The sequence below is a fragment of the Ammodytes marinus genome, assembly GCF_949987685.1.
Source record: "Ammodytes marinus genome assembly, chromosome: 1".
Lineage (NCBI taxonomy): Eukaryota > Metazoa > Chordata > Actinopteri > Uranoscopiformes > Ammodytidae > Ammodytes > Ammodytes marinus.
This window is the reverse complement of record NC_137230.1, coordinates 21,704,576-21,721,522: the sequence shown is the minus strand read 5'-3', so window position 1 is coordinate 21,721,522 and position 16,947 is coordinate 21,704,576. Positions and strand designations below refer to the sequence as shown.

General features: G+C 44.3%; 1 protein-coding gene across 2 annotated transcripts in view; it reads right to left on the bottom strand.

Annotated features, from left to right (window-relative positions):
• Nucleotides 1-12,744, bottom strand: part of cbfa2t3 (CBFA2/RUNX1 partner transcriptional co-repressor 3) — a 29,862-nt gene extending 17,118 nt beyond the window's left edge. For both annotated transcript variants that reach the window (XM_080034164.1, XM_080034165.1), the window contains exon 1: nucleotides 12,592-12,744. The gene's annotated coding sequence lies outside the window, so the exon portion shown is untranslated. The remainder of the gene's footprint in view (nucleotides 1-12,591) is intronic.
• Between the last annotated feature and the right edge of the window lie 4,203 nt (nucleotides 12,745-16,947).

The following is a 16,947-nucleotide window of genomic DNA, read 5'->3' as shown; positions in this document are numbered from 1 at the left end:
CAGGGACAGGGCACACACACACACACACACACACACACACACACACACACACACACACACACACACACACACACACACACACACACATAAGCATCACGCTCTGGATTTGACTTTTAATACATTAGCAAGTCTGCGAGGTCTGCCGTCCCATTTGTGGCCATTTGTGCTCCCATTGTGCTTTGTGCTGAAGGACAAACCACTCCTTCACACAGCATGAAGAGGAGTAAAGAGTCATTCAGGTAAAATAGACCTGCTGTGGTTTAAGGCCAGAGAGTGGACCATGGTCATCATGCCCCTGGCTGCACACTGCTCTATATCTCCCCTGACAGGTTGTTTATCTGGAGCCACTTTGTGATCAATACAACTGAGAATAGATCTACGGGGGATACGGATACTTTGCTTGTCGTTCCATACGCTCACTATTAAATGTCATGGTTAAAAGTAAAATATGACTTTACAATCATTACCTACCCTCTCTCTGCCACTATCTGTGTCTGTTTCTGCTCCTCTGACCCTCAGAACAGTTGTTTGTCTGCACATTTGACGTAATTGGGGCTAAAAGATTCCTCAGCAAAAGGAACAGTCTGCAGGCTGAGTTCTAAAATTGTTCTCTGTCTTGTTCTCTCCCCTTGATGAAACAAGATGAAATACAATTGGCTGGGAGGGAGACACACAAAACCACAGATCATGCACACGGAGTGCAGTGGTTTGCCTATAACTTTCTACAGCCATTCTGGTGACTCATTATACATTTAAGGAGACATGCCTTCGCTAAAGGCCTCAAAAACAAACATATATACTCATACACAAATAATACCATCATGTAATAACAAGCCATTGGAAGGCCATTCAGATGCATTTGGTCTTGTGTGTGTGTGTGTGTGTGTGTCTGTCTGTGTGTGTCTGTGTGTGCGGGTCCATGTGCGTCCGTGCCTTGACTGGAAATACAGCTGCAACTTATTAGCTTTAGCTAACCACTGCAGAACAGTCCCCTTAAATCCCCCTTGTCTATTCAATCTCTGGTACTCCACAGAGACTCTCGTTAGTGACCACATAGCCCTAAAACTCTCCCTCTGTCTCTTGCTCCTTACATCCCTCACTCCCCAGCTCCCTCCCTCCCTCCCACTGTAATTCCCCCAGTCTCCAGGAATGCTGTTGTTTTTAATTTCGCCCAGCTGCTCTGGCTGGCTGCCCGGCCGCCTGCCTTCCCACATCTGTTCCCTATCAGGCCGCTGAGGAGTCCACACAAACAGAGCCTGAGCCCCTGGCCCCCAGCCTCCCACCAGGCCTTCATATCAAAACATGGGGATTGTAGCTGACTGTGCCCTGGACCTAGGAGGACTCAGTGATACACAGCACCTATACACAACCCTCCACTCTCATTCTACCAGACCAGATGCAATTCAAAAGAAATAGAGACTGCTGACATCAGTAGAAGACAAGACCTGGCACAATCTACAAAAACATGCATATTTTCCTTCCGTGTGCCAGATACCTCTGTGCTTTGATATATGCCTTGTTATCGGTGTGAAGTCTGAACTGTGTCACAGGTAAGATGGGAGTGCGTGTGTGTGTATATGTGTGTCAGCACACAGGCGGAATCTGCAGACGGATCCCAGACTCCACTTCATCTTGAGCTGATTTAGAGTTCAGAGGCTTTAAAGCCCTCACTAATGACAGAGTGGGAGACAGGCCCGCACAGTGCATGCACACACAGGCACGCCACGCACACACACACAAACAGATACACAGATGTATGCACACATGCTCACAAGTTTACTGAATGCATATGCTCACACTGTGGACACAAACACATATTTTCCCCTATGTTACTTGAGAATCCCTGTGATAGAACACATGCAGTGCCGGCTGAACAAACATGTCGAACAAAAAAACAAACTGGGTAATGGGGGATGGAGGGATCTCCTTAATAAGCACTAACAAAAGCCCTCCTGTCTTTGATCAGATTACCGTGAGCAAATCAAGGAAAAATCACCACTTTGTCTGGGACAAAAGCTTCAACAATTTTTCGTTTAAATTGGGTAAACTGGCTAGAAAAACAAGGATAACTTGAGGGCTGGCAAGGGAGCGGGGATGGATTAAAGACAAGTTATCTGCAGGGCCAGAGGTGCTAAGGGTAGAGAGGAGTTGTCTGGCTGAGCTGCAGGGATCCTGTCAAAATGTGCTTATATCTGTGAAAGCTGTTATTGATGTAATTGTATTGAAGTTCCAGCGACCATCTGTTCTCCTCTGGGAGGGCCTGGCTCCTCTCGTCGGCAGTGAAGTGGTTATGTGCAGCAGATCACTGCTGCCGACGTGCTCGCAGAGAAAAAACTTCCTTTTCAGATTTTCCCAACGGCTGCTAATAAAATCCAGATGCTAGACTGGAGCTGTTTTCTGCCTTGCTCACTCATCGCTCCCTCCTCCTTCTCTCCTCCCTCTCCATCTCTTGTCTTCCTGCATCTATTCCCCTCAGCCCCCCCCCCTCCCAAGCCTATTTTTCACCCCTGTCCTTCTACATTGCTGATCATTTATGTTGCTCCTTTTATCTACCTCTTTTCTTTTCGCTCCCTCCCTCCCTCTCTCCTACCCCGGCGATCCATCCTTCCTCGCCTCCTTCTCCCGCTCCAGCCACTAACCCAGAGCCATTCCTAAATAAAGGAAAGTATTTGTGACATTCGGGCCGAGGCGGCTGTGCCAAGAACAACTCCCTGGCTAGCCAGACACATCTGGAGTGTGTTAGGGCTGCACTGGGCACTGGTACCAACACTAGCTATCCCACCACCACACATACACACTCACAAATACTAGTGTACCATAAAGGAATCATAGACAAGCTAGACTGCATTTACGTTTTCCACAATGACTAGCCTGTTGTTTTCATCTCACGTTTGAAAACCGTAATTCGTATTGCTCGCCCAGACAACCCGGCAGCTGTGTGCACAAATTCTCTGTTGTACTTGTAACTGTGGTGAACGCTTCTGTGGCAGCAATGGAGGAACACGCAGTGTATGTGCATAATTGTACAAGTACATGACAACTTGTGTGAAATTTGTGTATGCATGTAGTGAATTACATTGGAGTGCATGCATGTGTATTGTGCCTCTGCGTGTGTGTCTGTGTAGTTATGTATGTGTGTGTGTGTGTGTGTGTGTGTGCGTCTGTGTCGTTATGTATGTGTGTGTGTGTGTGTGTGTGTGTGTGTGTGTGTGTGTGTGTGTGTGGCTCCAGGGTCTCTGTGTGAGAGGAGTTGAACACCTGAACATCAATAACTGTCATGTGGGCCACCTGGGACCCCACAGCCAGCTTGCACCATGGGCTCACAGCCATCACCAGCACAGCTGCCACAGAGCGAAGGGAGGGAAACAGAAAGAGAGAGAGAGAGAGAGATGGAGGAGGAAGTAGGAGACAAGAAAGAGACTCACACACACATACGGCTTCATGAGGAGGTGACTGTGTGTACACATTTGGGAATGGGTCAAAGAAATAGAAAGGCAGACAGAGACCAGAGAGAAGGATTTACATGGTATGATAACTCTTCTTTGTTGCCTCTCATCTGTACGTCTTCTTTCCCTCGTCCTGTCAGCCATGTGCCTCATTTTGCCAGCTGAGAGCTCAGCCTCAGGCTGCAACGTTTTAACATCACATCAGACTTTCTATCGCCATTCCTAGGAATGGCGATAGAATAGCTCATATGATAGCTATTAGTAGGCTCCATCAAACATGACATATTCATTTTAAAATCCAGTACACTTTTGATATAATGCTATGAAATAGAGTAATGCAGAAACCTAAAACTTTACCTCGTGCCTTTAAAGAGTCCACCTGTCTGAACCAGACGGGCATTGCCAAAGTTCGAGAAACAAGCACAACCTGAGACATTAATCTGTAGGTGTGTTTGATTTCATTTATTACTGACTGTTAGCTCACCGGTAATGAAGCACGCTCTATCTCTGTCTCCTTCCTTCTTCCAACCAAGCATTGCATTTACTTGCAACACATGGTGCGCATGGATGCAGAGATAAGAGAGAGAAAGATGACCTGACCTGTGCGTAACATGGTCCCGCCAAAGTATCTGGTTTCGGGTCAGGTAGCACAGCTCTAGTATTCAGACCATAAAATATCTATAGCATGAATCATTTTACTATGAATGATATTGGGTCAACGGGGAATTACCGCCTTTGATGCCTCAAGCTTTCAACCATGGCTTTACATAATATCCAATATAAACACCAATAAGTCATAAACACACGTTTATATGGAAATAAAAAGAAAGCAAAAACATGGCCTCCTTTAGTCAGAGAGAGAATGAGTGCACTTCGATAAGCTTACCCAACAAACACCTCCAGCCTCGCCCAGCACCAATTAGCTCATCAGGCTTTTAATTACTCTGTTAATTGCATACAGGCAGCATGAAGGGCAGCCTTGGGAATAGGACTACGGGTGCCTCCTGAGGACCCAGCCTGACAAGCCTGACAAACAAAGAGGAGTTTTTCTATCAACAGCAGCCACAACAGAGAAACTCTGGAGGCTGGGAGGAGAAGCAAAACAAGAGACAATAGCTAGCAGCAACATAGAATGGAGTGATGTCACTTCCTGTTCTGATCAGATTGACACGGAGGCCACAGAGAGACTGGGAACAGAGTGAAGGGAGAGACTGGCTTTGAAAAGCAGAAAACGTAAAAGGATTAGAAGCAGAAGAAGTCTGAGGGTAGAAGGGCAGCGGGAGCCATGTAAAGAGAGTTGTGCGTACATCTGTGAGTGGCTACACAACATCTGGATCAGTTCATATCGGTCATAGGAGGGGGTGGGGGGGGCAGACTGGGTTGGGGTTGGAGGGGTTGGGTGAGAGGAGCAAGCGTGGGAATCTGTTAAGTTTAGGGCATGTGGGCTTATTGTATTTTGTGGGAGAGTTAGGCCGGAGTCTCCACAGAGTGACCTGGCTGTCACAGAGCTCCGCGATAACACAAACATCCTCTTTAGCTGTGCGCAAGCTGGACACACACACACACACACACACACACACACACACACACACACACACACACACACACACACACACAAATTGGACCGCAAGGGAGCTGACGTGATCAAAGGCAACACAAGGCATAAGAAATTCCCAAGTTTGTTTTCACTTCACACTATTTGTCAATCATTCTTCATACTTGAGAAGAACATGCCTCTATCTATATATTATTGATCTGTCAGTGTATCAATGTCCCTCCCAGCAGCAGATGTCCTCCCTCTGTTTCTTCCAGGAGCGGTGTGTGTGTGTGTCTGTGTGTGTGTGTGTGTGTGTGTGTGTGTGTGTGTGTGTGTGTGTGTGTGTGTGTGTGTGTGAGGAGGTGTATCCAGGAAACAGTGGCCGGCGCTCACTTCCTGTGTGACAGGTGTGCGATGGAGGCCTGACAGCTGCTGCCCTGCTCTCTCTCTTTCCCTCTCTCTATGTTCCTTCTCTCCTGTTTCCCCCTCTCTCCAGCCAGCTGCAGCAGAGAGCAGCTCTGTTTGTTCTTACGTCACCGCTGCTGGCCGCTGATTTATGGAGCACAAAAGACTTCGATTTGACCCTGGCAACACACACACACACACACACACACACACACACACACACACACACACACACACACACACACACAGACACACACAGACACCCACACACACTCCGCAGCAACTGCAGCATCTCCGTCCTTCCTCCTCATAAACCCCTGACTCTTTACGTGTGAATGTGTGAATGGTGGCTGCCTGTTTCTTCCTCAACATGTCTCTCGCCCCCTATGCTTTGTGCGCAGTTTAAAGAACCTGACACTGAGCTGTCACTTACAGCAGAGATAGGAAAACAAACAGCAGATTAGTCGTTCTCCTGCCTCGGTGTCATGTGTTTCATTTCATTCCGTGTTAAATGTCTGTTCTGTCACTATGGACCTGTCAACGCCGCTGACTATAGCCTGAACTGCTCGCCCAGCCAGCCTGCCTGCAAGCTTTCTCATCAGCCTCTTCATTTGGCCTGTAGGCACGGTAACAACAGCTCCCTGTCTGACACTAGCCAGGCATGGGTAAGGTGTTCTGTCTTATCCTGCAGGACCCCCGTTGGTTGCGCACACACACATGCACACACACACACACACACACACACACACACACACACACACACACACACACACACACACACACACACACACACACACACACACACACACAGACACACACACACACACAAAATCATATACACACACCACTGGGAAACAGAATGTGGCAGAGAAGGGGGGGGGGGGGGGTATTCATGTGAGGTTAGAGAGAAGCTCTGACAGTTTCTCCATTTAGCCTACAGCCACCAGCCCATGCTGCAAGCCGCTGAACTAAATACCAGCTACTCCTCTGGGACACCAGCCAACTACGGGACGCCGCCACAAAAACAGAGCGAGGGGGCGAAGAAAGAGAGACCACGGGTGTCAATAACAGTTTGAGAAATCCTAGAACATGTCAGTGGATGATCATTTCTATTAATTCCTAGATGTACTGCATTACACATTAGGCACTAATTGAAAGGTAAATTAAGAACAGTTTTATATACTTTGGACAGGAAAACTAAGGCGAAATCAAGTGGAGATGGACAAAGATTTGAATACAGTCATGGTTTAAACCTTAAGACTGTTGTCAAATATCCCACAATTGTAACACACTGTAAAAATACAATCCAGTCATCTTTCTCAGCATGTGCCCCCTTCTTTACTCTTCACATTCAGTTTAAATGACTTATCTTGGCCATATGACAATAAAACTCTTAGGGAAGTGTGTTTTTCCGCTGAAGCTTTACTTCGGAACAAAATCTGTTTTTGTTTTTCTGGTTCAAAAGATTAATAGTGTGCTTTATGACAGCTTGTTTCATCCCTTGGCATTTAGTTGTGCTTTCATGAGATTAGATTTTGTAGAGTCAGTGACTAAATGATTAGAGCGTAGGGTAACAGGGATGTTTTCCCCCCCCCCCAACGTTGCCACCATCCCCGTAAAATACTTGCATTTGCCTAAATTAGAAAAGTAATGTTTATGTGATCAAGAATGAGAATTGATACTTTTCAAATAGCAATCCTGTAAAATGTAAGTCTATGGTCTAAAACACAATCAAAACGCTACTATTTATGTTCAAATCAGCAGCTGTATACACACCCCTTCTTAAATGAAAACTGGCAGAGGTACATGTGCATTACTAATATATGATCAGTCTCAGAGGTAGGACTCTGGTATAAAGAGTGTCAAAGCCATCAAACAAACAACATGCAACCTGCTGAGGCTCCTGGTGACTTGAAATGTCAGGCAATAACTGGCTTCTCAGTGTGACCACTGCTCTATGCCATATCAAGGGGAGATCTCTGACCTTCCTCACTTTGTACTTCAGATACCTCTGAGGGGCTAAAACCTCCATATCCCAGTAAAATTAGTACTTTACACGAAGCATGCTACACTTTTATCTGAAGGGGTAGCTTTGTTTGTGTGCTTGTCTGTGTGTGTGTGTGTGTGTGTGTGTGTGTGTGTGTGTGTGTGTGTGTGTGTGTGTGTGTGTGTGTGTGTGTGTGTATTTGTATTTGTGTGTCGAGAGAGTGAGACAGAGAGGCAGAGGAAGGAAGGCTGGAGCCGAGATTAAGGTCTGTGCAACTAACTGGTAACGCAACGGCACTCAGAGGCTCAGCTTCCCATTTGAAGACAGACGGAACCATCTGTGTGGCACAGGATCTGTTTCCAGGAGATAACAGCTTTTTTTCTTATTTCACAAATACTGTACACGGAGAGAGGGGAGCGACACACACACACACACACACACACACACACACACACACACACACACACACACACACACACACACACACATACACACAAACGGCAAATGTGAGAGACGTGCCTTCCTTCCCAATCTCTGCCTGCACGCTCCTCCATTGCAGCACTTCCCCCAGACGTCCAGCGTCAGAGAGCAGCACTTTGGAGTGGAGGCCTTAATAACTTCAGTCTGTTTTCCTTTGTCCGTGTGTTTACTCCCCGGCCTGTGATAAAAGCCTCGGCGTGGGGCAAGAGGAAAAGGGAGGGGATTCATTATATCAGGTAGCGGGCGGCGATATGAACTTCCCATTTTTCTCTTTTGGCCCCTGTCCAGTTGGCTTGATTGAAACTAAAGCTAAAGCGCTACCGTAGATTAGCCCAGCTGTTTCCTGTGTCCGACCCTGATCAGAACACACTTCCTATACAGCAGTGTAGAGTAGAGAGGGTGGGGAGGTGACAAGGTGAGGCTGGGAGAATGGGACAAGGGAAGATAACAGGGCCAAAAAGAGGTCAGAGGTCAGTGGGCAAGTGAGGAACTAAAACAGTGAGTGAGGAGAGCAGAGTGAAGGGGGCTACAAGACCAGGAAGGGAGGAGGAGGAAGTGTTGTTTTCTCGGCCCCAGCTGTCAGTCGTACAGTTATACGTGCGTACGGCATGTGAATTAATTTCAATGTCTTGACATTTGTTTGCTATATATGAAAATCTGCCTCCCTTTTGAGATGCATAATTGAGGGTGCAATTTGTACATGTTAAAGTATTCTTCGGGAATTGAAGCGTCCATTTAAAAAACAAAAATACAAATTTACAAAAACACTCAGCCATAAATGAGGGAGTTTTCACCTTTTTAATGGCACATAAAAGCAAAAGCATTTCACCTGATCTAGGGCAATCTGTAGAAAAAAGACACCTGGACATTTTATTGGAATCAAAAACCGTGATGTGCCTAACTATAGCAGTGAAGTCATGTTGAGCATGCGTCTGTTTATGTGTTAGCTTTATGATATTCTTGGGAATGAGTGGATGGTTGCGTATGAAGTGGGGGCCAGCGAGGAAAAGTAGAGAAAGAGTGATATTTCACACACACACACACACACACACACACACACACACACACACACACACACACACACACACACACACACAAACATTTAAGGGTTTTATTTGGCCTCCGCCCTCTGCTCTGGTCCCACGCTGTGGCGTCAGCGGGCCGGCCATCCAGCGAGTGTGTTTCTCATTCCATCAGATGTTGGGAAGCTGTTCGCTTCTCCGCTCTAGTCTCTGACATTCTCCATCTCCCCTGAGAGGCTGGGCAGCCTTGTCACAGTAATGTCAAACACATGTGGAACAGACCAGGGCAGAGCAGACCAGAACACACACACACACACGCACACACACACACACACACACACACACACACACACACACACACACACACACACACACACACACACACACACACACACACACACACACACACACACACACACACACACAGAGCAGGAGGCGGCCTGAACCACACTGCTCTTTCCCACTGTGTATTAGGATAAACAGCAGTGAAACCATAGAGATGCAACGCTGCGAAAGTCACTTCCTCAAGTCACTCTTACATTTGCACAAAAACAAATACATTTACACAAATATCTCTTTTGACTCACTACAGTCTAAAGAGTACAGTAAGTAAACCATTTTTATGCTGGGAGCATCAATGCTACAAAACACTGCTGTTAATTGTCCTCAACACAGAAATAACAAAGAACAACTAACAAAAAGTTAAACAACCCGCCTGACTAAAACCAATAACACTGAAAAACCATCCTAATGCAGTGGTCTGTAGCATCTTTTTAAGCTTCCAACATGAATACACAGACTCAAGGGGCCAGTAATTGTTAGACCACACAATGGCTTTCTCAGTTTCTGCAGTTTTCATCCCACTGTAGCAAATGACTTCTCTGCAACACACAATAAACAGAGGGTTTACTTTTCCCTCTGATTTAGAAACTATATTTATCAATTGCAGGATAATGCTCTTCTCACCATGGCAATGTGTGGCTGCTTCCAATCGGCTAATCTGAGAAAAATAGGCCCTTATTCTTGTGTCAAAAAAATAAATCAACACTGTAGAGAATCATTCAGAATCATAAACAACACTTGAAGTTAAGAACATCATGCTATATAACATTACCTTCCAACTTGGGGGTTGGGTTCTCCAATCTAAGGGTCATGAGACCACAGAAGAACAACATTTTCTACCTCATAAAATTGTATATAGGCTATAAAGTATGTATATTTTTTTATCAAACAATCTCAAATGTTTCTCTTTTTCACTTTTCTGTATTGACGTGTACAACAGGGTCAACAGCTACTGCTCCTTTTGGAGGGGTCACGTAATAAAAGATACAACACATGCACTTGTTGAGATACAGGGAAAGCCGTGCACAAGCAGACACGTACTGTATAAGCACACACACACAGAGACCTGATGTCTTTGGCTTGTGTGTGTGTGTGTGTGTGTGTGTGTCGACCGCTTGGCTTGTCTTGTTTGCGATGGCCCAGGTGTCTGTGTTGTGCTGACCACCTGACCGGCTCGCTGTGCGCTCGCAGCTCCCACCCACCCAAGGCCATCTGCTCCTCTCATTAATTAGGAGACAGCCAGTTTCACCTGCACAGCCCGCGTTTAGATCACAATTATTACCACACACACACACACACACACACACACACACACACACACACACACACACACACACACGCACACAACAAGCCCACACAACAAGCCCACACACTCATACTGTAAACACGTAAGCCACAGACATAATCTTTTAGACTGAGATGATGAAACACAGCAATGACTTTCACCTTGTCTTACATCTTTGCTGTCAACATCCTGAAACATGACTCACTGACAAACCATTGAGTTAACCTTCAACACATATTCTTCCTTTGGTATAGCTTGATGGTAAGACCATATAGGCATGATGATGTGCCTGAAAAAGCAACAGTGAATCACAGAATAACAAAACTACAAACCAAAACCCCATCACAAAGTATACGGAAGTAAGGTACGTTATTACATAGCAGAGGCTCTGTGCTGACTATACGACGGCCTGTGGCTTTGCCTAACACTGTTTCATTAGGAGAAAAAAACGCTTTTCTTGCTTTCTTGTGCTACGTTTCCTTATGTATATAAAAACAGAGGGCATTCCATCCATGCACCTGTGGTAGATGGGAACTGAATAAACACTCGGCTGGCACAGGGGTCATTATGAATGGCCTGCCTTTTTAAGAGAGAGCTACTTAATGATGAAGTGGGGACATCTGCCTTAGCAGGCGGCTGGCCGGGCCGGGATGAGCGATGGGGGCCGGCCATGTAGCGTTGGAAAGCAAAGAGGCAGAGATGCTGGCTGCTCGCTTGGTGGTGATGGAGGTATAATGTGCGGTGAGGCAGGGTGTCTGCACTGCGGTTTCACCTCTGCAACCTCCCATCCATTGTTGGGAGACTATTATCAACTGTTCAATTATTCAGATGATATTTACCAGGGCCAATTATACATGGGCCGTGTCCTGCAGAGAAAATGGCCTGAGTGTTTTACTGTTGCACTCACAGGCGGAAGAGTGCTGCTGCTGAGGCTGTTCAAGTGATATGTGTGTGTACGGGGGGGTAAGAAACCTTTGGCTGGACTCGTGTCTTGTCAGGGAGAGTCCCCAGAGTCACAAGATGTTGCTTTCAATGATCCACTATGATATCAGCTTTTTTACTTGCTTTTCTGTTGTGTTTACTTCCTATGGTTGCCATAGTATCTCCGTTAAACACTTCTCCGACCTAATTTCTCTAATGTCTCCACACGTTGATGTCAATACAGCAATACAAATATCCTGCACACTCTACCATAAAGGAACATTCTTTTCGAGTCTACAAAAGTGGACACTGGTGGTGGTGCACTACAGTATCACACCATAAGCGGAGGGCTGTTCGGAGTTCTGTCCAGGGTAAATGTCTTAATTTGTGCTTTCACACTTATCACCTCCATCCAGTCCAGGTGGACACCATGTTCAAAGAGACCAAATATGTTGTGTCATCACTTTGTGTCTCAACATCCTTCTGATGTGCAGCACAGAGTGATGAGGCAAACAACCCATGAACCCCTTAAGTCTCTCTCTCTCTCTCTCTCTCTCTCTCTCTCTCTCTCTTCAGTTTTTGCACCACATTCCATTCACTACTATAAAGTCACACTAACATGAATGAAAAGAGCAAAGTGCATATATTTCTGAAATAATTAAAATAATGTCATTATTGCTTTTATTTTAGCCACACTTGTTCTGTCGTCTCCCTACATGTTCCTACATATATGGCAGTTTCAGATATAGAGTAATATGCTACAGTTTCCAGTACATTATGCATGTCCCGACGTCTTCTGGTATTATAAGAAGAAATGTGCTACTTCACTTGCAGAAAACAAATAGTTTTCCCTCTATTTAAATATCATAAACTCTCAACAACTCAATGTGTGAGATGAAAAACGTGGAACTGGATAGAAATATACAAAAATATTAATTTAGGAACAAAATAAAAAAATAAGAAAAATTACTTCGGCGCTCTAAAAGAGCAGCACACATCATATTGAGATATGTAGCCGATACAAATAACTTATTATGACAAATGGACCATTACAAAACGTAACTTGCATTGTCTCGTGCATGTCTCGTGAAAAACAGTTCAAAACTAAAAATAACACATGACACGTTTCCACATGATTTGCTTCAATACAGGCAGGTTGTACTTACTTGGTGAAGGTTGGTGTCAATCTGAGGTAATTGTAGCGGTGATACTCCACACCGAATAGTTTATAACAGCTTCTATCTCGTATCAATCCTCGTCATTTGGAAAACATGTAAAGCCTTATGCTAAATAGTGCGGGAAACTGTTCAGGTGTTAGCACCTATATTTTGTGTAGGCTATTTTTTTTTTATATGAAAGAGGGGAAGAAACCACAGTCTTAACAGACACACACAAAAACAATGTTTTTTAACTTTCCTTTGGGAGTTCAAATGGGTCTTGACTTTCCAGGTTTAATAAATAATGAGGTATTTCTCTTCTCAGTTATATCACAAAATAAATACAAATGAAATCAAAGCAAGTGCTCTTGGATCCTTAAGCAGATGTCTTTGGTTGTTGCAGTCAAGTGTGGGTTTTTAAAGCAAGCAGCGTCTTCGGTTGACGGTGAAGAAAAAAAAAACTCACAACTTGTCCCAGTCATGTAAATCCGCTCTTTCGCTCATTTTAACCATCCCAAATAGGAGATATAAAAGGCAAACATAGAGTTTCAACTGCAAAACGTCCTTTCTGTCCTTTTTTGTAAGCAGAGAAAAATGTTAACCGGTTTCTATTTTGGCGCTGTTTAGTGCACAGATCATCGCGTCTCCCATGTAAAATAAAAACGGATCCTCTTGTCTGCGGGGTGCGTCTATTATTCCTCTCGTGACAACTTTAAAGCCCCCTGCCTTTTCAGGTCACAGTGTAGCCACAGTCCGTGGTGTCAGGAACAAGTCATCATACATCCGGTGAGATATATTCGGCTCCTTCTCTTGGAAAAAAACAACACAGTTTATTTGCGACTACCACGTTTCTCTGTATGGTCCCTTCTCCTCCTCCGCCGATCCTCCGCCGACCTGCCTTCGGATAGATGGTGTTGGAAAAAAGACGCACTTCACTCCTCCCGAAGAAAATCACAGTCCGCTGAGCATATTTTAAAGGTTTATGTTTTCCCGTCAATTAACAACGAAGGGTTTTTAGACTTGTTTTTTTTTCGTCTTTCCTTTCACTGATGAGTGTAACGCACGCTCTCTCCTCCTCCTCCTCTCTCACTCTCTGTCCTCGCTGTAGCCTTCTGTCTGCGTTTAAACACCATCTGGAGCTCCTAACCTCTCTCTCTCTCTCTCTCTCTCTCTCTCTCTCTCTCTCTCTCTCTCTCTCTCTCTCTCTATTGTACAGGAATCTTCTCTAAATTGAAGGAGATCCAAAGTGAAGATCACAAAACCCCCCACTATTGGTACAAAATCATTAAGGATTATGGAGGCAAAATATCCTGCACTGGATTCCTGAGCGATATACACGCTTCTGGAATTAATGGGTGGGGTGGGTTATACTTGGTAGACTTTATTTTGAATTTTACAAAAAAAGAAAAATGCACTGAAAAATCAGTAAATAAAGTTAATTGTTAGACTGTACGACTTGCAAAGCGCAGCTTAAAACAAATGTGATCCGGTAACTCTTTCGGATATCTAAACGGTCAAATAAAAAAGACAGCTAGAGCTGAGGGACTTGAAGTGTTTGACTGTACCGCTGTCTGCCCGAGGGGGCCGCTGTTTCCTCATATCAGGATGAAGAGGACAATAGGGAAAAGCAGAATTCGGTCCAAAAGACTTCAGACTTTATTTACTTTGTTTGGCACTTGAAACAATACAATGCATAAAGCGTTCTGTATGGTGCTGTCTGAGGCAGGTGGATAGATGTAAGATAGCATAGTTTTCATGCCTGGTAAATTACACTTATGTCATTATCAATTATGTTCCCTTTTTGTTAGCATCGCTGTGTTGCTTATTTTTATTAGTACTTAATTATGTCCCAAAGTGTTGTCCTAAATATGTGTAATTCACATTATATTTACCAACCTTATTATACTAATTTACTTATTGCTGCATGTTTACGTCCGAATACCGTTTCATTGTTCATTGTTTTTAAGGTGACTGACTGTATTGTATGTCCAATAGGGGTCGGAATCTCTTGGCACCTCATGATTCGATTCGATTCCGATTCCGAGGTCAACGATTTGATTCAAAATCAATTCTCAATGCATCTCGATGCTATTTTTTTTTACTTACATATGTGTGATTTTCAAAAATATATTTATATACACATCTGAGTTTGCTACTCAGAGTTTGCTAATCACTTCCTACTTTTGTGATGATCATTAAATACAATCAACAGATGAATTACCTTCTCTAATATTGTATTCTTGTCACAAATATGACTTTCTATGACTAGTGCAATAATCAATGCAGCTTGCATTTCAACACAATATGGAAGTATGTAAAAACTAAACCGATTCAGTTTAATTTTCTTTCAACTCTTGTGAATCATGTTTCTATAGGATTTATATTCTATTATTTTCTATGTCATTTCAACACATTGTGCAAAAAGTATGGCTTGGAATTCAGCTCTCATACGAAAACGTAAACAGACACAAAGCCAGTGCAGGTCATATGGGTTTGCTGCTCTATGCCCTTTTGTCGCCACTTTTAACAACTCGCACTTGTGTGGTGTGCATGCGCAGTGGCGCAGGAAATACTAATATTAAATACTAGTAAAAAATAAAGAAAAATCGATTATTTTTCCCACCCCTAATGTCCAATGACTAAATATTCAATACAATCAATAATATTTTCAGTCTATAAAATGTAATAAAATACCAAAATAAAAAGCTCATCACGAGTTTTCAGTTTTTCAGAGGCAAAGGGACAGACAAATTGCCACGTCTGTTTTACCAACAATCCAAAATGGAATAATATTGAATCAACAATGTTATAAGACAGAAAAAACATCCCCCAAATCCTTGCTTTTCATTGGCTAGAACCACAGACTAAAATTGTTTCAGATTCATTGTCTTTCAATCAACAATTTTGCAATCAAGTAATTAGCTTAGCTCTACCACAACGTGAAACATAGGCTTTGACTGACTTTGGTGTATTTACATTAAGTGTTATCTTTGTGCATGTTACGACAAAACAAATGCTCACGTACATTTGAGATTGATAGGCCTAAGAGTACATCTGGTGAGAATCCTCCACCTGTCCACACTGGTCTGTTGGTCCCTTTGCTCTATCCACCTGCCCTTTCTCTCCCTGAGGCGAACACACACACACACACACACACACACACACACACACACACACACACACACACACACACACACACACACACACACACACGCGTACACATAGCCATGGAAGGGGGGGACAGAAGACAAAGTTGACACTCTCCTGACCCCTCCTGTGTCTCCAGAACAAACAGAACCAGCTTGTAAAGTACACACAGACAGCTGCTCTGCCCTAACTCCTGTCTCACCAGCCTCCAACACAAACGCTGCTCATGTAGGCTACTGATTCAATAATGGGCTGTGCAGGGGGAAACCCCAGTGCAGCTTGATTGCAACATAACAGTTTCCCTGCATGGGCCCTGTGAAAGGAGTAAATTTACTTTGAGTATACCCTATAAGTGGTCAATATTGGCAATGTTGTTCAAGCCAAGCTAATTTACTATAAAGCTGCTACTGCTGCTTCTGCTGTAAACACGATCACACATGAACACACACTCGCAAACTCGTGAAATATAGCAACACTACACACATAAACAGATGCACTGGCCATTACAAAATGGGTCTTTCAGAGGCAGCGTGCGTAGTGTACAATTGTGGAAGTCTGGTTGTCAAGGAGACGGATGGAGTGTTTATGAAACTCTATATCTTTATTTCTCTTTCTCTCCTTCATAGTTATGGACCTTGGTGGCTCTGTACATCTTGTGTGTGTGTGTGTGTGTGTGTGTGTGTGTGTGTGTGTGTGTGTGTGTGTGCGTGTGTGTGTATGCGTGTGTTTTCGTGCCTGCTTAGTCTGTGTTACTGTAGGTGTCTTATTTAGTTTGTGTGCAGAATACTGAACAGGGAAGAGGTGTGTTAGGCCTATATGTGCGTATATGTGTGTGGCCTTGAGTGACGGAAAGGTTGGCAATGAGGGGTTGCATCCAAAGAAAGGATTCCTGTCAAGGTGACAGCTTCAAGATTGACAGGATGCTATTCTCCTCCAGAACGGCGTCAGTCAACCTGTCAGCCTGCCCCGTACGGCAGCCTCTCACTCTCTCTTAATTTGGCCTTTTGTTGAGTGGTCACTGGGTTAGCTCTGACACTTCAATGTGGCCACGCTGATAAACTGCACAATGAAACACGCGCAAGGCAGGGGATCTCGCCTCCATGAACTCTCCGTGCCATAATACTGCCACTGTGAAGTGCCTTTGATGGCATTAATGACGAAAACAGCTTTGTCTCCTCTCTCTCTCTCTCTCTCTCTCTGTCTCTCTCTTTAACCCCT